We start from the raw sequence: 21,746 nt of genomic DNA, 5'->3' as shown, positions 1-21,746 counted from the left end.
TTATCCTCTCTTTCTCTCTCACACACCCTTGAATTTATCTACTCCTGCACAAGCCTTTGGAAAATTCCCTGTGCTTTGTTGTTTTTCTGAGAGGAATAGAGGTCAAGAGGGAAAATCAAATTAGGCTCTCATTTGATCGTGGTGGAGCAGGAGAGCCTGCTCATTAAACAGCCGAGCCCCCTGCTGCTGAGTCATTAAGGCCATATTTACCATGAAATGGTGCTATATGCAGAGAACCTGGGATCTACCATGTTGTTTCCACTTAAATTGAAGGAGAAAGATAAGTATTTAGAGGTTGTAGCCCTTGAGCATTAATCCCAGTGTGACATCTTATTATGTACATGATATATAGTTTATACATGTCAGTTATATATATTTCAGGTCAGCATGCTGAAACTTAAGTTATAACAATGATCTGAAATATCCTTAACTTAAGTGCATTAATTGCCCTTGATGTACATGTATAATAGGCTCTGATGTCACTCAGCACAGTCCAGCAACCTTGGCCTGCAGACATTGTTAATGTCTTTATTTCCACCCTGGTTTCATGCATCCAGGCCCCCATCTACTGCTTTGGAGGTAATGCATTTTGATGTCCGTCTAAAAGCCTGAGTGAAACATGTGCTGTTGGGAGGCCAGCAAGCGTACGGGGGCTATCACAAATGATTACAGTCAGCCAGAAGGTGACGGGGATCGCCAGGTGCTGGGGCCTGCTGAGGCATTACTTATTGAATCCTGTCTTTAGCTCTTAGGAGACTGGGCCATATCTAAATGGCTTTGAGGAAATCACACACCCTGTCAGAAACTATTAAGTTTCTGACTCAGAAACAGACTGCCGCAGCCAAAGTTTGCCACTAGTATATCAGAAAATACAGTGTTTAGATGCGAAAGACTGGGTCAGTGAGGCATTTGCATGAACGTGTTTGGACAATGATATCTAAAATCTCGATAGTACAAAAAAAAAAATCAAAGAGTCTATTATGACAGTATTTTAGTACTCCAATAGAGTTATTACAGGCATTCATATGTGCTGTGTCAGTTCTATAGATGATATTTCTCTTCACAAGTCAAGCAAAGATGTATTCTTGGAACAAGATAGGCACATTAGAAAAAAAAGAGATGCCACGCAGGTGTTCTCAGACCTGATGTAAACCACTAATATAAGCCATCTCACAGCATTTCACCAGATAGAATAACACAACATTGGAAAGGATCAACACAGAGACTGGAACTCAACAATGACGGTTTGAAGCACTGTTCACGAGGATAGTGTATGTGTGTATGTCTATGTGTGTGTATATGCTCAATACATGCATCAAGTTACATTAATAGTTTCATTATATCAATTTGCCAGCAATTGAGTTTAAAAAGGAATATAGTTTATTGCAGGTGTAGACCTTTGAATAACCTTAATATTGAAAAAAGTACATTGCAAAGCCCTGCCAGTTTACATATATTCAGTTATTGCATCGATATCTGACTCTGAATAATGAAATAAAAACTGTCAATTTGTTTAATATTTCTCAAAGGCATCCTTCTTGAACATGTTAATGTAAAGACTAGAAGTGAAACTAAATATGAATCTTTGATAATATGCGAACTGTGACCATGTGAGGTCATGCTTCTGACAGTAGACATTCAGTTTATATCTCTTAGAGGACTGTAGGACACAGTGTCCATATAAACTTGAAGGCCAAGGCATCCAACTGTTTAAATGTCACATTAACATCTATGCTGTCTGTGCCATAAGTGCTATGACATTCTCCAACACTGGACTGGGCAACAGACTCATTGGCATATCATTCAAAATCTCTATTCGACTGTACTGTACAATGAGTTTGCTATTGGATCACTCCAATTCACAGTCTATCATGTTTCCTCGTAAAACTAATGTTATTATTTGTATTATCATGAGTTAAAGGACCTGATGTGTTCCACTTGTTTATGATAGTTACTATTTTGTTACCAGCATTTTGAAAGAGACTCTGACCTTTTCTCAATCTCAGCCCTCCACTTGCTGCTGACCTTTAGTTAGGAACCTGCACGCGTTAGCTGAAGACGCACTTGTGTTCTCTCTTCTCGAATGTCATGCCCGGAAGCACTACAGGTCCTGTATCTCTCATCTAAATGTATCCCACTCTATTACCACTCAAACAATACCAGAAGAGCAACTAATTTAAAAGCCCACAAAAAAACCCTTATAAAATGAGCTTATAAACACAACACATAATAAGTAACAATACAGGTTTTTGACTCAAATCAACGCACACACATATACACTACATACAGTATGTGCAGATAGTACACCATTGCTTCTCTACAGCAGAATTACATGTATTATCTTCTGATTTCCATTCTCACTACATTTCACACAACAGTGAGCACAAAGAATATATAGCATCATGTTCCACATATGTTCCATACATTATAGGTCAAAGACATGATACAAGGGTAATATTATATATAGCTGAAGGTCTGAAGATGTTTCATATGGAGTTTAGTCCTGTATGACAGTTATAAGCCTTTCAAAAGTAGCATTTGTTGGAGGGCTATTGTAGTGGATTGTATTTCTCCCACTATTGAGAAGAGGTGTATCTGGTGCCAGCTAGAACATGGGGCTTCAAACATAGAATGCACTCCATAAAGGAAACCTGCGCGCAAAGAATATATGCTTTCAATGATGTTTGAAATGCACACTTTTACAAAATCAGTGTTCATCGTACTCTGTGATAAAGACTATGGTCTGTGGAGATAGCTACCCAAAAAGGGTAGGCTCTTGAGGTTTTAGCCTTAATTACAGAAAGCCTAAAAGGCAGTACCTAAACACAGCCATGTATTCTTCCCAGCAAGATCCATAAATAAAGTGATTAGTTTTCGATATTAGGAAATTGACTGTTAAGTTTGAGTAAAAGGTTAGAAATGCTGAAGCTTGTATGAGCTCTGAGATTTGAAATGGTGGAGCTTGTTGGGGGCAATACACAATTGGCTGGTAGTTGTGAAGCTGGTGTCCAGAGAAGGGTCACTCTAAAAACGTGACTGCATACAATGATGTTAAGCTTCACAGTCTACAGATCGCTATCATTGATTTAGGTTGTAGCTGTCTCTGGCTCTTCACCATAGCGTTCGGAATTGGAGACTTCAGGCTGTCAACAGAGCTGTTGCCATGCAGCTGGCTGAAAACTGCCTAGGCCGTTAACAAACAGTAATCACAAAGCACTAGCAGCACACCCGCTGAAACATAAAGTATCCTAGCCTGTTGGTTAGCAACAACGCTAGCATCAAAGTTTCAAAGAAAGCTCTTCATTGTATTAACCGGTAATTCACCGCTGGTTACCACACACAGTACAGTCATCACCTATGGCTATGGCCTCCTAATGTTTCTGTTAAACCCCCATCACAGGTGTGCATCTGTGGATGTAAAAGATCAGCTAAGGACACCTGTGTGCTGCCTGCCACCCTTAAAATCCTCTGTTGCAGGCTAGCATGCCTGTCTCAGCAGGACCCCATGCTGATGGACACTACCTAATCATCTAGTTACACTGATATAGCCACTCCAGGCATCAGTTGAAGCAACAAATTTGATGTTGCGCACCCACTACTAAGGGGGGATAGCTTAGTGACTCTGGGATCCTCATAGCAGTTGAAGGGTACTCTGATGGGTTTGTGAAGGCATTTGACGCTCTTCTTTCCAAAGGAAAAGATGATGACGATCTCCAGCTCTTTTCATGTGACTGAGTTGTGAAGCTACCGCTACCAGACAAAGATAAAAACAAAGTTAGTGGCTATTAACCTGATGGTTTTCCATCCCACTGTCATTTGCCTCATCTGAGGATAAATGACTCCATATGTTGCATCCAGTGTGTGCTCTACACATCTACATAGACAGGACTGGGAAATTCAGGAGGTCAGATCAGATTTTTGTTTTATGAGCTAAGCCACATAAAGACAAACCTATCCCTAAGCAACTCCTTTCCCCCTGGTCGGTAGAGGTTATTGCTATGGCCTACACTACTAAGTGTGGGTCTTCAGACCCCATTTTGTCTGCATGCTCACTCCACCAGGAGTATGGCAGTGCCCAGGCCCTATTCAACAGCATTTCTCTCCAGGATGTTCAGCTGGAAGGTGGGCCTCACCCCACGTGAAGTTCTACAAATTGGACTCACTGCACCAACACTGGCACATGCCTTTTGAGTGCAGTTTCATTTGAGGGACTTTCTACCTAGGAGTAAGTGGCAGTTGGCCTAGAAGCTTATCTGGCAATAAAGGAGTCCATGATTCTCTGATAGAATGAGTGAGGTATCTCACCAGTCCACCCTCCTTGCGCGAAGTAAGAAAGAGAAAGTCATTAGAATGACTCTGTGACACAATGTACACCCTTTAAATAGGAGATGTCCTCCTCTGGACACCAACATCACAACTGCTAGCCAATTGTGGCTGGTATAATGAATTAGGGAGCTTCTGAGGGCTATACAGGGGAGCATACCCCATAGGGAGATATCCCAATTATGGTCATAACCTAGTTTCTACCACATATCAGTTAATATAACCTACTGTATGTATTGTACATTTGTAGCTAAGCATACAGATAAGACCCCTTTAATTACTAGAGAAGGACCCTCATGGAGTGTTTTCTCATTTTTGAGTGAAGGCATGTTTTCTCCGATTTCATATGTGGGAGTAAACACCACATATATATATATATATTCACCTGATAAGTATGTGTGCCATAGGGACTGTGAATCCATTTATACACTATCATACCATACTGCTTTGCATGTTGCACAAATCCACATGTTGAACACATTAGATATTAAGCATCTAAGCAGTATGTAAGTTTCTCTGTTTGTGACAACTATTTATTCTCTTAGCAAGAAACAGCATGTAAGAATTTTAAATTTTAGTACCCTTTTTAAATAAATGTGAAATCTTAAAACGTTTAAATCTCATTTGATGTCACTGACAGCATTCCAGTGCTCATTTTCAAGTCAACCTAAAAGTCAACTGCATTTCTCATATTTAGGCTTCAGACATATTCAGGTTTGATATCTTCAATTTTTACTAAAATATGGCATGTAGTATCATCTTCATTTTAAGAGATATTAAAGCTCACTCCTGGAGTGGAGTGTTTTGCGGAGGATGCAGAGCAAGAAAAAGGGCTAAAAGCCAAATAATTGCACAGATCTAAGTGAAGTGTCTTTGAAATAGGCTTGCTTTTGACAAGACAGTTTCCTCTAGGGCAAGAACATTTCCATTAATCACATATATATATCCAGCACATGCAGTGCAGTATATTCAGTGCACAGAGTAGTAAGAAAAAAGGTGTGAGAGAGAATCAGAGACAGGAGGTGAAATGAAATGATACAAATTTGAGAGAATCAGCTGAATGACACTAAAGAATTAGATTGTAATTAATGATAAACTACACCTTAATTGGGTAAGAGAGTCAAACTCGTACAAACTCGTATCTGTTGAAGTGATGGCTTTTTGTCACTCGGACATGGGTGACTTTTATGTTGATGTTCCCTACGGCTTCATTCAGACATGACAGGACATTTATGGCAAGAGACAATGCTTGCATGAAATTTGGCACCTGGTGCACTAGAGAGGAGAGATTGAGAGTGAGAGAGAGAGAGAGAGAGCAGTGAGTTAAAAATATAATAGCAAGAAAGGAGACTTCTTTTCGTTCTTTCACAGGCTGCATCACTGTTGGATTTTAAAACTTGTTTTGCTGTTGAAGCATTACTTAATGACCACCGTGAGCGCAATGGACATTCACCCCTGCTTGTCTCAGTGAATCCTCTGCCATATTTTCACATCAATATCATTTGACATGATCAGTGCCAATTTTTCTGCCTGTTATATAAAGTCCGACATTCACAATAATTCTATGACATGACATTAAGTTGCTACTCTTTAATTACTATTTGCTAAAATGCTGTAAAGTATACATAAAATATAAAAAAATACTGAAAATATAGAAAGGCTATGCTGATTTTGTGTATAACAGATGGTGATTGACATTAAATTTCTTACAGTTGGTGTAAGAAGTTGAAAAAAGACACAGATTGCTCTCTCTCCATATTTTACCTTGTTGTACTGCAGCCTTTACATTAATCTGATGGTGTTCAATTCTGACTTGTGCGTGTCATAACTTTACATAAAAGTGACCAGAGAGCTTATTCAGACATGAGACAGACATGTTAAATTGCCATCAGATAAACATAAAGGGGTCCTTCTGACTATATGCTATATGTTCGTTCAAAACACAGCTAATTAAATAAGTAACATGGCACCTTTTAAAAATGAGTTGAAAAAGTTACCAAAAAATTGCTTAATTATTTGCTAAATTAAGTTCATCTTTATCTTTTGAGTTGAGTCAGTTAATCCATAGTGTAACCTTGGGGTAAAAGGAAGAGACCTTTCCACTGTCTACTTTGCTTTTACTTCTTCTCTTTTCTCTAAGTATATTTCTTCATGCTAGAATCCATAAAACTTTATCAGTCCCCTCTTCCTCTTCTGTTGAAAGCTGCATATAGAAGTATAGCAGCAGCATGAAAGCCCGGGTTGTCCGCTTAGCACTGTTGCTGGAACATAGGCTCAATTCATAAAAATCAGAACATGCAATAACTGTTACTGGCAACCATTTCCATCACCACAGTTGTCAAGTCACAGTGCAGATTTGATACCCAATAAATTATATTTTTCATGATCCTACCACATACAGTACAGTACAATCAGGCAAATTTTCTTTGAAGCATGTCACTGCATCTAGATGCAGTATTATGACAGCAGACAGAATTATTGGGCTGAATACAAACAAATTTAATATTTTCTTTCTTGGAAATGCACTGAGGCAGAATACTGATCTTCCCAACTTTCACTTATCAAGTGATTAATTAAGTAATTGAAACACAGCAATACAGCTTTTCGGGTTTCTGGTCTGTTTATTTTAATATGAGCTAATCAAGCACAGTCCAGTAGATTTATAGGTATTATATATAATACAGCATAATTATCAGATCATTTCATCTTCCACACTCTGCATAACACCTGGTTACCCAGCACAGCAGAAACACTTTATTTCTAGTCTTCTTTCAAGTCTGTTTCAGCTGATGTGAAGTTTGAAGGGATGGATTTATATTTCTTGCAGGAAAATATGGATTATCTGGAACCGAACGGAGATTTAGTCCTTAATGTTTCCAGTTGGCAGGGTTGAGTTCACAAATCCCATCCCTTCAACACTGTCCTAAAAGACTGCTTTGAAATATAATCTCTTCACTTTAACAAAGACTATAATGTGTGAATGTTAAGAAGGGAGAGGCAGGCACAATGCACAGTCAAATATATAACTGTGTAGAAAATCAAGGAAGAAAGGAAAACAGGCATACAGATACAGATTGTTGTTGTCTTAAACTTTGCAGACCTGTGAAGTGGAAATGAGGTGATAATCTATTAGGGGTGAAAGCCAGCATTTTGAGGGAAGTCCCTTTGTTGCTTCAAACGCAGACTGTACAAACCCTCAAACAACAGGACCACCTCTTTCTTAAACCCCCCATGAATGCTGGCCAACAAGACATTAGTGAGATTCCAAAACTTCTCACTCACCAGACCATATACCACATCCTGCAAACAGTAATGATCAAGACAAGAAAACCCCTCATCTCCTGCATAGCCCAGGGTCACTGACACTGACACGTTTGACCCTTCAAGCCCTAAAGAGCCAGCAACATGGAAAGACCAATTCGCACTTCAGTGTGACCTGATAGCACAACTTGGATAAACATCACCCCACCACTTACTATTATAACTCACCTCTAGGAACACACATACGTACATAGCCAATGGCCTGGATCCCTGCCATTTGCAGTCAGATCAAGGAAAACAAAGGACTGTAAAACCCTTGTACTTTAAAATGTAGTTTTAAATTTTGTCTAAGGACAATTAATATTGTATGTTAGTATGTGTGTGTATATCACCTATTATGTCTGCTTTAATTATACTAAATTAATAATAATTATGCTCAGCCAAGAAATGTATCACTTACACAATTCCATCATCTTTGATAACTCAAATGTTAAGTACTGTTCTGCTTGTTTCAATCTAAAAACGCCAAAGCTACAATCCAAAATGCAAAATTAGAAATCATGCAAAGACTAATAATTTTGATGAAAAGAGTAACAGCATTCAGGAGTTGAACCCACCTGTCCAAGATAGCAGAGAACTGACTCTGCCCCCCACAGAACTCAACTATCCCTTTGATTGGCTAGTATTTATCTCCTGGGGGGACAGACCAAAACTTCATAATAGTCTCTTACCTAAGAAACCATATTGCTTTAGGCTGTTTCTTGCTCTTGCTTTTAGCCCTTGCTTTTTGCTAGTCTGAAGATGTGATTTGGAACAATAGGAGGTGAAACCTAAAAATCTAGAGTCATGAGTTAACAATCAAAATTAGGAGAGCTAAACCAGGAGCTCTCCTTCATTGAGAAATGTCCAGATCTGGACCAGCGTCTTATTCATCATTTCAAGGTCCAGATTCCAGCACATCCAACTCCTTTCTCCGCAAGAAGCCACCCCAGGGAACAAGCGTTTCTATAAAATCTCCATTGACTTGCTTAAACCCTGGTGCTTTCATAATTGATAAATTGAATTGGCAATTCAGAACTAAGCTGTTATACTGTTGATCGCTGCTTCCCAGGTAACTGTCATCTCATCTGTCTATCAGGAGTCTCATGCCAACTAAATAACAGATAACTCTGCATCATTCACTTCAATCATTCACTAGCCATAGCCTTGTGTACCAATTTCGCCTTTCACTCATGTGTCTTGTTTGTAATGTTGTAGTGTTTAGTAATTGTAGTTGTAGTACTAAATGTGTGTGTAACTAAAAGTGAACTTGTCGGTGTTGTGCTTGCATCTCAGTCACTTAACCTTAAAAGACCTATACACACAAAATCATAATTAAGATTAATAACAATCATAATTCTAATTGACCTCTTGTGTGGCCAACAAGGATGACTATTTCCCTATTACACATACTCTAGTATGAGTTATGTCACTGAACAAATAATTTCATGTTTGAGTCGTGCACAATAAGAATTCATAATTCCCCCTTAAAATCATAATACTATTCGATGGGTAAGAGGGGCTATTTGGCATGCTGCTTTGTGAGCTGGTGATCCCATAGGTCATGGCTAAGCCAGGTTGGGAGAAGTTGCGGTTTCAGTGTTGGATGATACAGACACTGGTCGCTCCTTTGTTGAGTCCAGTGGGCTACAGACTCGCAACTATCAGGCGGTGTCGCTGAGGAGATCAGTTGTGCTGGCTGTGCAGCTTCTGTGTCGTAGCCACTGGCACTAAATAATTTGAATCAAGCAGGCCCTTGCGTCTTCTGCCATTAAGAAAAGAGTTCTGTGTGTGTCTGCTTTGAGCAGGCCACACGTGAGAGCAGAGAGCTGAACAGCTGAGCTGCACCCTCAGCTGCAGTGAAAAGAAGAGAGTTGCTGCTGCCCCTGCATCAGCAGTGAGAAGAAAGAAACAAAGGCTAGCTGACCCTTTTATTGACTTGGTGACATCATGGAGAGTCATAGGTCCCACAGACCAATGGTGATTGGAGAAGTGGGTCAATGGGCGGAGCTCAGGTGGAGGTGAGAAAACCTGAGGACTCTGGGAGATTGAGTTCATGCATAGGCAAAGGCCCTACACAATGTGCAGGCCAAAAAACAATGTAAAGAGCTAAAAGAGGCTGAAAATGCTCTGTGGGTTCACATTACATGTAGTAGCTTGACATAATTGCAAAATATAGTTTTATGGACTAAAAGTGAAGTGACAATACTTTCAAAAATAATGCCATGAATAGTTTTTATTTATCAATTAACTTCAATCAAAGTGCAGTAAACATAAGAAACCCGAATGAAATCAATATTGGCTGTGACAACATTTTGCCTTTAAAACAGCACCAGTTCTCCTCGGTACACTTACACAAAGTTTTTCAAGGTACTTGGCAGATAGGTTGTTCCAAGAATCTCAACTAATTTTCCACAGTTCTTCTATGGATTTAGGTGTCTCAGTTGCTTCTGTCTCTTCATGTAAACCCAGACTGACTCAATGATGTTGAGATCAGGACTCTGTGGGGGCCATACCATCTGTTGCAGGACTCCTTGTTCTTTTTATTACTGAAGATAGTTCTTTATGACTCTGGCTGTACGTTTGGGATCGTTGTCATCCTGCAGAATAAATTGGGTCCAATCAGATGCCTCCCTGATGGTATTGCATAACAGATGAGAATCTAAACATCTAAAGTCCCTAAAACTTCTAAATTAGAGTCAATGATACTATTAAAAAGTTTTTGATGGACTGCATTAATTTAATTATCTCCTACAGTCTGTCATTCTTCATCATACAGCTTAGAGAAGGCTTGTCAATGGATTAATAATAATTGGCATTTAGTAATCTTGCCTTTCATCTTCCAGTCACATGCAGGCCTCTCACTAGCGAACTAGTTAGGTTAGTCATCTGTCCCTTACTCATCCATCTAGTCCCATTCATCTACCATGAAGTTGGCATGATAAGACTTTGCTGTCATTCTGAAGATGTACGGTATATTTTGACCTGTCTTCTAAAATGTATAATAAATACACAATAAATTGGATTCAATTAATGTACAAAGTTACTAGTTTACGGTCCTTCTCAGTGGTCCACAATTTAGGCGGTTGCTGCCTGTATTTTGTTTACATTATGGGGCTTAGCCTTGTATTGGGCATTAACCCTGGTGAAGATAAACCTACATTTTCATCCACAATGCTGATGAAAATAAAGTACAATAATAGTTAAATCAAGTAGACAGCTCCACTCTTTCCCCTTCTTCATTAACTGCTACACCACCTCTTGGCTGCTTCATTGTACTTGAAATTTTAAAGGCAACCTCCTAGTTTACTCCATCTAATGAATAAGCCTAAAACCACCATTCAAACCTTCTATGCACACCGGAGCCAATCACAAATCAGCATTTCTTATGTAAACCTAATGCACTTGTACCATGTTGCTTGCTGCTTCTGTTGTTGATCTGCCAACCACCACCACTTTAACTCTATCCAGATTTTTTAGATAAGATAATTAAGCCGATGGCTCATGTTGCTGCATTAACAACTGAGGGAGTCTACTTCAAACTGTAATTTCATGCTTTCATCTGTAAACTAGTCTTTTCTGAAATAACAATAATAATCTTTATTTACATAGCACCTTTCTTAACAAGGTTACAAGGTGCTGCACAAGTAAAAGTAAAAACATACTGTAGAAACAACATAGTTAGCATATAAGTAAAAGGAAAAGCATCAATGAAATCACACGATTGGAATACTTTTCCGATGAATACTTTGATTTTTATAAAAGTAAGTTTTCAAAAGGGATTTAAAAGCAGACACCAAGCCAGCTAGTCACAAGTTTTGAAACTAGTCTGTATTCATTTGAAAATTGCCACCTTTAATAAACATATTTACAACTCTCTGGTTAATGAACTGAAATATGCAAAACCACCAGTAGCCCTTTTAGAAAATTGATGAGAGTAAGAATTTCACCTGGAATGTTCTTTTTATTGCTGGGCAGAGTATAGATGAAAATATTATCCTTGTGCATCAACAATCAGATTTCTCTTCTGCGCTCCACCGTCCTTCTTTCCATTCCTATATAGTAGACATTAACTACATCTCACAATCACACATCTTTTCATTTCATAGAGCACCCACTCTAGTCAATTTCCAATATAAGTTGTCATAAACATAAAAGCTATGGGGCTATAAGCGCTTTCTGCTCTGAGATGAGCACACACCCATCCATCCACAACCCCTTCCCACACACACACACACAGACACACAGGCTTTTACATCAACCTCCAGGCAATAAACAGATGTATTTCTCTCTAACATGTAAGTTCTATTATCTGTGGGGATAGCTCTTAGTCCCAGGGATCATCACAACAGCAGTGCATTATCTCCCTCTGTCTTTCCATCACACCATCCACTCCCCCAAAATCCCAGTACCTTCACATGAAACCATTCTTCATGTCCCCTCTTTCACGATAAAATCTCTGCTTGGGGCATTACTCATCTCTGGCCGGCATGTTGGGAGGTGTTTCTCAATAGATTATGGACAAAAGAAATGTGTGACTGATACTGAACTGCAGCAAGAGTATGAAGCCTATAACGTCAATGCTCTCAGCAGTGTGTTGACAGCCTTGTAGCTTTTCCTTTTATATTTACTTCAAAAACAGATTCAGGCTGATGATTATCCTGACAGTTTGGTGAATCAGATTATGGAGTGTGATAAGGCACTGAGTACTGTAAACCAAAGTATTCTGTTTCTTTCAATCAGCAAAGCCCTAAATTTACAAGTGAAAACTTTGATGACCAGATGTACAAAAATTTCCCATGAAACATCAACACATGTTAAATGAGACTGTCACTTATACAGTGGCACTTTGAGAAGGGAGAGGGTGACAGCTAAACCTGGTACCACATTAAGAAAGACAGTACAGGTTCTTCCATCCTAATATGGGGCATTAAATGATTCTCTAAGTCCCATTGTACGGCCCCCAGTGCCTGCAAATATGCAGGTTGTTGCTTATGAGGAGTCTGGAAGCAAGACTATTTCCAGACCCTAAGGTCAGTCTGACTCAGAGAGCCAGAGAGAGAGAGAGAGAGATAAAGAAAAAAGTAACAAAGACAGAAAGAAAGACAGACTTGAGACTAAATTCCTATTCCAGGCATCATTAGTTTGAAATGACTACCCTGGGTACAGATATGGTTCAGACTGTGGAGAGAATCAGTGTGTGGGATGTGGGGAATAAAAGGAAAGTAGTGACGAAAACCCTCTGAGATGGCAGCAGATGTTAGAGCTGCTACAGTAAGGATTTATGTGTTAATACAGTATGGGTCTCTTCTCTCGACTGCCACGCCAAATAGGGACAGAGGAACAAAGGGGGAAGAAAAATGATATACAGTAAGGCAGATAATGAAAATATGAGGTCAAGATCAGGAAGAAATGAAGACATTGAAACAAATAGAGATTGGGGAGTGGGATAAACTGACCCTGATATAATGAGATTTGTGTTTCTTTTGCATAGCTACTGTACTCAACCAGTTATGATTTTGACCTTCTAGCCACTTTGGCATATATATATATTTTTTCACCTTGAGAAGGAGAAATGTGACTTTTAGAGGCAAATCTCTTTCTGGCGCCCCTGTGGGTTTGTTTCCCTATCCATCTGTGGGAACAGGACAAATTCTCTCTACTTTCACACACTCCAGTAGTGATGACATCACATGGTTTTTATTAAAAGAGGGTGCTGGAAAGTGGTGCATGCTGACCTTTCTCACGATGTACTTGCAAAGACATTTATTAATATACATTATACACTCACCAGCCACTTTATTAGGTACACCTGTTCCATCTAATGTAATCCAATACAGCAGCTCTGCCATAAATTCTACATTTACGAAGCTCATACATTTTCAGTTTTTGTTGACATTGTCAGAGAGGTGATAATTCTACTTTATGTTTATTATTGAGGTCGTAATAGGTGGTGATGATGTACTGGAGTGCATTATATTGAAAAGTGTTCCTAATATTTTGCCCTCCTCATGTATGTTAATGGAGTGGACAAAATATTAGGAACACCATTAAATATGCACTCCAGTACACCACCATCACCCACTACAACGTCAATAAAAAACATAAAGTATAATTATCACTTTTCTGAAAATGTCAGAAAAAACTGAAAATGTATAAACTTCGTAAATGTAGAATTTATGAAAGAGCTGTCGTATTGGATTGAATTAGATTGCACAGGTGTACCAAATAAAGTAGCCAGGGAGTGCAATTTATAATAGTACCGTTTATTCACACAACTTCATCAAGCCACATAGTTACATCAATAGAATGAGCCTACATAGCATGAGGTATTTGTTTAGTGTTTAACTGGTCATGACCTACTGTTTAAAGGGTCACTTCACTCGAATTACAATGTTATTTTACCACCAGAATAATTTGGTTTTATCTGCAGAGGTTTTGAGATATACCTCTGAGATTTATGCCACTGCCTTAATACCATGGGCGTGAATGGAATATTATTTGTGCTGCTCAAAAACTACTTTCAACCAAAGAAGGCATATCAAATCTCCAAATCTCATCAGATGAAACCGTAAATATCCACATGGATAGATAACACTGGAGGTGAAAGAGAGAATATTTTTAAGTTATGATTGTTGAATTGTTGAATGATGGTTGAACTGGAGGCTAAATAAAATAATGCTTTATTCCTTTACCTGAGTAGGGGAAGGTATGTTGTAAGCACACTTTTATTTCCTGCAACTCTCATGGCTACTAAAAAGGGTGGAATGTAATGTTCTGTATCGTACAGTAAGATGTTTTCAACTGGCTTTGTGGCACTTTGAAGGATTAAAAAGGTTAGAAAGAATCCAAAAATATTGCACACTGGCATTGATGTGAATAAAATATCAGGATGCCCGTTTCTTCCTGGTTCTCAATAGCTGTTTATTTCAGCCAGACTTTGGCCACAAGTTGAGGCCCACTCAGCTCAAAAGAGCTCTCCTACACCTGAATACTAATGAAGAGCTTGTGATCTTAACCTGACTTTGGCTTCAGCATGGAGGAGACAATGTCAAGCACTCCGCTGGTCTGAGATAGAGACATGCTGAGGGCTGTCTAAGACTGGGTTGTGGAGGATCAACAAGAGAAATAGTGGAGGGCAGAGTAAGGTGATGGGTGCAAGTGAAGAATGTCAGCATGTGATATTACCTTGTGTGTTACATCTGTTCTATTGTCAGTTTACTGATCATGTAATCATTCTGAACCTCTCACTTTTTTCTACTATTCAATTTCATTATCTTTATCTCAATATTCACTCCAGTTAACAGGCACTTGATGCCCTATATACTCCAACAGCAATTAAACTTCATGTTTTCTATTTCAATTTCAATAAAAGTAAGTGGGAGAGAGGGGAGTTTGGAAAGTGCTAGAAGCTGAACTGAAAGTGTGTAGGGTGGACTGATTCCCCTGAGACTGGGGGCGTAGGGCTCTGTGGGGAGCATTTGATATGTTTTGTTGCTGGAAACAGAAAAATGGAGGACTATCAGGGATCAGAGGAGGCTGAAGTATGAGAAAAACATCTCCCACTCCTGGCTAGATCTGTGTGTTTGAGCGTTTGTGTGTTGCTTAGAAACATGCCAGCATCTCTTTTAGCATGGTCTTTTGATGTGGATGTCGATTGCTGGCCACACTGACTCCCACTCACTCTCACTGCACTCTAGAGCAGTGGTTCCCAAACTTTTTTAGACCACGGCACCCCTTCAAAGGAAGTTTTTTTTGTCAAGCCACCCAATTCCCAATATAACTTGCAGAGCCTATATGTACACAGAAGCTTATCGGTTTTAACAATTTCATCTTATATCATATATATATATATATATATATATATATATATATATATATATATATATATATATATTAGGCTACATTATATCAATATGAAGTTAAATAATATAGGCTCATTCTCAATCACTCTGAATAAAAGCCAACAGGGTCTATGTAGATTTACAGATAAATATTTATGCTAAGAATAAACAATTAATACAATTAACCACGTTAATATGTTAAATGTATTTCTTTCATTTGCGTCAATTAAAATGAGCTTGGGAAGTTAAGGAAAAACAAACCCCCCAAAAAGGTTTTGGCCATTTTAATGGGACATGGGCAGGTCTGACTCATCTGACAGGATGTCCCTTGTCTGGTTTTCATTCATACCAGTAATGAGAGATCCACATAACACAAATATGAATTTGGGAACATATAATACCACAGTAAATACACATGGACAATGATGGATATCTGTCTTCCACAAGCAGCCAAAACCTGTCTGTCAGGCCATTAGCTGAGTAGTTTGGTTGGTCGGCTCAGATTCAGTCGTCTCTGTGTTGAGAACTGAGATGTTTTGGCATGTCTTTGAGTTGTTTCTTGTCTTAAATCTTTCCATCAATGCTCTGACACTCACTTTTTTCTGACTGCTGAGCTCCTGCAGAACTCCTGAGCCAGAAAGCGTGTTGTGTTACTATGACAACCAGAAACAGTGACTTGTCATGTTGGCTGCAACTATCTGCATATTAAACAGTTTTTAATATAGTGATTTTCTTATTTATTGCTTATTTATTCTGGTTTGATATGTTCAAATATGTAACATAAAACGTGTTTAATGTAAATGTCGTCATGTTTTTTTAATGTGGTGAAAGATTTTGAAAATAGATGAACAATGATATGATTAATTTCACGGCACCCTTGGTCTGTCCTCATGGCACTCCAGGGTGATGCAGCACCCACTTCGGGAACCACTGCTCTGGAGTATGCTTTATACACAGTATATGATTGAGCAGTTCAGATCTCGATTACAGTATAGATTTGTCCTGATAGTTTGCAGCTTGAACAAAAGGCTATTGGGATATACAGGGATCTGCCTAAAAAATACATTTGATATATAAAAAAAAACAGGAGTTCATGTCTACAACTGTGACTACAACACCAAGAGAAACCTCTTGAATTATAAAAGTGAATTTTGAAAAGACATTACTTTTATGAAAGAGTTTTCCATTTTTATTGGCTTGATCTGATTTTGTGAAGATGGGATGTGTTTTATACAGGACAATGACAATAATATAATTTTGGCTTCACTCATCAAATCACAGTTGTATGCACAAAGGGTTCCTAATTGCAATTTCAAATGACTGTGTCAACTTTTGCTTTGAACAAAGATGATTTATTGAGTCATTGTAGATTTTAAATAGAGACCCAGCTACCACAACTGAAAAATATTTATCAAACTTTTATTTTTCAGTGAGCAGTAGCAGTGAACACATGAGCAGTGGTGCGTATTGAAAGGTCAAAGTTCTTGACATCCAAATGGAGAATAGCTGAATGCAAAAAGATATCCTTCTTGTTGTCCTTTCTTCTCTCATCTTGGCAGTTACGTCTTTAAAAACAGTGGCTTAGTGTAGCAAGTAGAGATGAGGAGGCATTTTCAGTTACAAATCCTATTTTTGGTTTTTTTTGTGTGTGTTTTTGTTTTTGTTTGTTTGTTTATTGATTTTCATATAGCCATAGTAACCCCAGAATCTGCATTTTTGCTGCTACATTTGGCACATAACTTGTCTATTCACTATTTTCATAAACGGCTACATGAACATGGAAGTACTAACTGAAAGAACACAGTTTTGAGGAGTTTAAATGGTAACCATAAGACTGAACAGTGACTGGCTGGTGAGAAAATTAGAGGTTTCTCACTGGGTTTTCTTAAAGTTGGAGCACTGCACCAGAAAGTACATCTTAACCTCTTTGACCAGAGAGGACTGGAAAGTTTCTCTTGAGGATATGAGTTGACTGAAGCAGCTAAAGAGCTTCCATCAACAAAAACATAGTGACAGAAGTCACCATTTGTTTTGATTCATCTGTATTACTGTCGATTTTGGTCCATTAGACGCAGTGTTTAAACAGCACGTACGTTTGCCATTAATGTGTGATTTTGAGTTTGAGAGAATTTTTTTCAAAGCTTTTTTGAGTTGAAAGTGGAGAGCACGTTAAGCTGTGGGTGGTAAAATATTTATCTCTTAACCCTTTCCTGTCTCAATTTATACTAATAAGTGTGTGTACATAAACATCTGTCTTATGCTGATCCCGTGAACCACAAAAAATGGTGAACTCAAATGCCATTTTAGCTGTTCTGCTACAGTTGCATTGTCATACACAGTGGTAATGATAGTCATTGGTGAGGCTACATTAGTTACTGTTGTCCTGCAAAGTCTCTAAAATATGGTTTTAAGTGTGTAAGTAATTATGCAGCTGCAAACAGCAAATTATGTGTGCTTCAGCGTGTCTGCTTTAAATCAGTGCATACAGACACATACATGCAACTTGTCTCTGAATACTTACTGTATCTCAATCACAGCTGCGTGGCATATTATGGTTGTGTAAGCTAATAATATGGCATAGATGTGAATACAATCCTATTGTGCTCTGAATATGATAATTTGAGATTTCTGCTCTCTCTGCCTTATGTCATTCATTCATGGAAAAATAGTACACTCCAAAAAACTCAGTAGTTACTTGTCAGTCGGGCAGAATGATTTTATTTACTTAGGGAGAGACACAAATGGTAACTAATGGTAAGGTAGCCATGAAGTAATGATGCATCCTTAGTAACAACTCAGTATGAATGTCTCTCCCAGGAAACATTGCAATTAGGCATTTTTCCTGAGGTTTTTAAAATAGCTATAGTGAAATCTCTCCTTATAAAGCCCAGCCTGGACAGCGCTGACCTCGGTAAATTACAGGCTCATCTCCAATCTTCTTTTTTTTAGCAAACCTCTGGAGAGGACTGTTTTTAATGAACTATGTGATCATCTGAATATAAACAATATACTTTAAAAATCTTAGTCTGGCTATAAGGTCAACCATAGCACTGAAACAGCAAATTTGACACAATTGATCATGATATTGTAAATAGACTTGAGAAATGGGTGGGTCTCTCGAGTGCAGTGCTTCATTTGTTTTGTTCATGGTCATCATTAGATTAGATTAGATTAGATGTTCTTTATTGTCCACAAGGGAAATTCATTTTGCTTAGCTTGGTATCATACTTACAGACAGTAAATAATATGTTCGTGCCTGCCTGCCATAGACCATAAAAAATAAAATAATGGACACAGCCACCGTGACGTCACTCATTGGTTTGTGGACTCACTTAGATGAGAGGGTGAAGCTGACTCTAATGCTAGCTGCTAGCTTAGTTAGCATGGTGCATTTACAGTCTGTTGCTGTGTCTCAAATCGCATACTTCCGCAATTACCCTTAACATTTTGAGTGCATTCACACTGAGAAGTATGGAAAAATGCAGTGCACTGTGATTACCGGGATGGTGCACTCAAAACGTTCAAAAAGTTGAGTGTGGAACTATGGACACTTCTCACCCTCGATGGTCGCCATCTTGGCTATGTAGTGGAAGGGGAGGGACCACTTTTCAAACTGGAAATGGCAGTTGAGGATGTTGTAAGTATGGTGAACATTGTTGCATTATACAAATGTAAGTTATACATGTGTTTTTTAGCACTAAGCATCACTACACTGTTGTCGGATATAAGCCATCAGTATGTTTATTGGGTTAATTTAGCAGTCTGTAATGATTTGGTAGCACAAACGATAACAGGAATGCTAACGCTAGCTAATGCTAATTTGCGATTGTCATTTCCGTAAGTGCACAACGGCTGTGTTTGATTTGATACAACACTACCCTGTCGAAATTTGCACACTATGCCAGTAAGTACATAGTGTACACCAGGGGCGCAGGATTCATTACAGAAGTGCAGGGGCCAAAAAGTTTCTGTGTGTGTGTGCCTATGTGTTTTGTTTTGCGAACACAGACGCACTCCACATGTGCGCACTACTAAACATGGTTGCAGTGTGATAACTTTCCAGAGTTGTGAATATTTCTGCTGTGCAGTGTTTTTCTGATCAGCCTTTAAATGCAATAATCTGTTACTCCAACCTGCTGCTGGATCATATTTCATTGTCTCACCAACACTTTAAACAACACGCCCACACCAACGCAGCACCTTATTGTTTTACACAAGACTGTTTTTTCACTGTTCTTTATTACAAACAATTCCACCATATAAACCTGGAATCTGTGGAACAGCTGACCTTTTTATATAAAGTCAATGGTGTAGATTAGTAGCAGAACACAGAACATTAATCACCGTCAGATCCTGACCAATCCTTTTAATGAAGTTACTGCTGCTGTGCCACGTGCGTAAATGCGCACATCACTCTCTCAATTTAAAGACGCACTTATCGTTTCTGCTGCTGTGTGATGCTGCAGGTGTTTAATGAAGGCAAAGGAAAGAATCTGACGCACAGCAGCTGTGAGCAACAAACAGAACATCAGTACTGATGTTTCTGCAAAATCCCGGATACGTTCACTGACACCTGAACATTAATGTAAAATTCAGACATTAATCTGACACGTTTCAGACCTGACTGCCTGAGTCATATTAATAGCTGTATTTTGATATCTGGCATTTCAGTAGATTATGTTATAGATGCGAAACACAAGAAAAGTAGAAGAAGCAAAAGGAAGTTGGTTTGTGATTGTGGAAAGCTCTGTGTGTCTGCATCTCTGCTAATTGAAGACATGCAATTTGAGGCTTTTGTGCTCTCTGCAGTTTTCATTATGGACCAATCTCTGTGCTGGAATGTGGAGAAAAGCCTGAAACACTAGAAACAGCTCCACTCACTATAAACAGTAACTTCACTGTCTGTAATACATCCATGGCCTGTATGCATCTTGTTATGTGCAGCACCGTATTTCTCCCCCTCCCCCTGTTGCTCAACATTAAGTTCCACTCTGTTACATTAAAATACCAGTTTTGAGGAGCAGAAATATGCAGCTCAGCTCAATCCACCCGGGATTGAAGCAGTGGCGGCCCCGGACCCAAAGCTTTGGCACTGCGCTCACAGCTGTTGTGTTCATAAATGAAATGCGCACTTTTTACCGTAAGTGCTGCAAATGTAGGGGCATTTGAGGAGACACAGTGATTCGCGACTTAAAAAGAATACGGGAGGAGGGTAAAGTGGGGGGGGGGCAATGGCCCCTTGGCCCCCCTACTTCCAGTGCCAGTGGTGTACACAGTGTACTACACGAAAGTGTACTAACAGAAATATGTGATTTGAGACACAGCTTGTGTTAACTGTGATAATGCTAATGCTAATGCTAATTTTCACTAGCGAAAAAAAGGCTTAAAGCCATTAAAACTTTTAGTACAACCAAACGCTGAATAAGACTTTTTTAGGCATCCAGAATGTTACAATTAACTTTCATAAACTGAAAACACATTGAAATAGGAACGGCTATGGCTATGTCTATACTCTGTGAATTTGGGGTTACGCCATGGTTACATTACCTAACCAACATTGTCGCCGTGGTAGCAACTCAAAGCCACCACGTCCTTAATTATGCATAACTTGATAAAATTTAAACGGGTGAGTAAAGTTGAGCATTTTAACATGGGGGTCTATGGGGACTGACTCATTTTTGGAGCCAGCCTCAAGCGGCCATTCAGGGAACTGCAGTTTTTGGTGCTTCCGTGTTGGCTTTATTTTTCAGCCCCAGAGGTTTGCTGCTTGGCACCTGCTTGGGGGATGTTAGCACAACAGCATCAGTTCTTCCAGGCGGAGAGGGCAAGGGGGTTCCAGTGGGTTATGTTTCTTAAGAAGCCTAATAACAGAGGGGATGAAGCTGGCCCTGTCCTTATTTGTTTTGAATACAGGAGCAGCATATCTCCTACCAGAGGGCAGTATCTGAAAGCAGGTGCTGAGGTAATGAGTTGAGTCCCTCGTGATCTTTCTTCACCGTCCTCTGGCCAAATGCCGTGTTTCCACTACATGGTACCAGCTCGACTCGACTACTCGACTCTACTTGCTGTACTTTTTTGGATTTCATTTTCCACTGCAGATAGTAACCCCTAAATGGGGCAGGGTTTGCAGGGATGACCGTCGCTGATTGGTCAAACACACACTGCACAGCTGCTTCAACTTGTATACCACTTCATTCATAGAACAATTAAATACTCTAGCATTGATTTAGAACAAGTTTAGGACGAGGGAGGATATTTTTCTTTGTTAACATTAAAAGT

At 39.1% G+C, this 21,746-nt stretch overlaps 1 protein-coding gene across 6 annotated transcripts in view; it reads right to left on the bottom strand.

Annotated features, from left to right (window-relative positions):
• spon1a (spondin 1a) overlaps positions 1–21,746 on the bottom strand; it is a 135,716-nt gene that overhangs the window by 80,440 nt on the left and 33,530 nt on the right. The gene's annotated exons all lie outside the window — the stretch shown is intronic.

Source organism: Thunnus maccoyii, chromosome 1 (genome assembly GCF_910596095.1).
Source record: "Thunnus maccoyii chromosome 1, fThuMac1.1, whole genome shotgun sequence".
Classification (NCBI taxonomy): domain Eukaryota; kingdom Metazoa; phylum Chordata; class Actinopteri; order Scombriformes; family Scombridae; genus Thunnus; species Thunnus maccoyii.
This window is presented reverse-complemented; position numbering and strand designations above follow the sequence as displayed.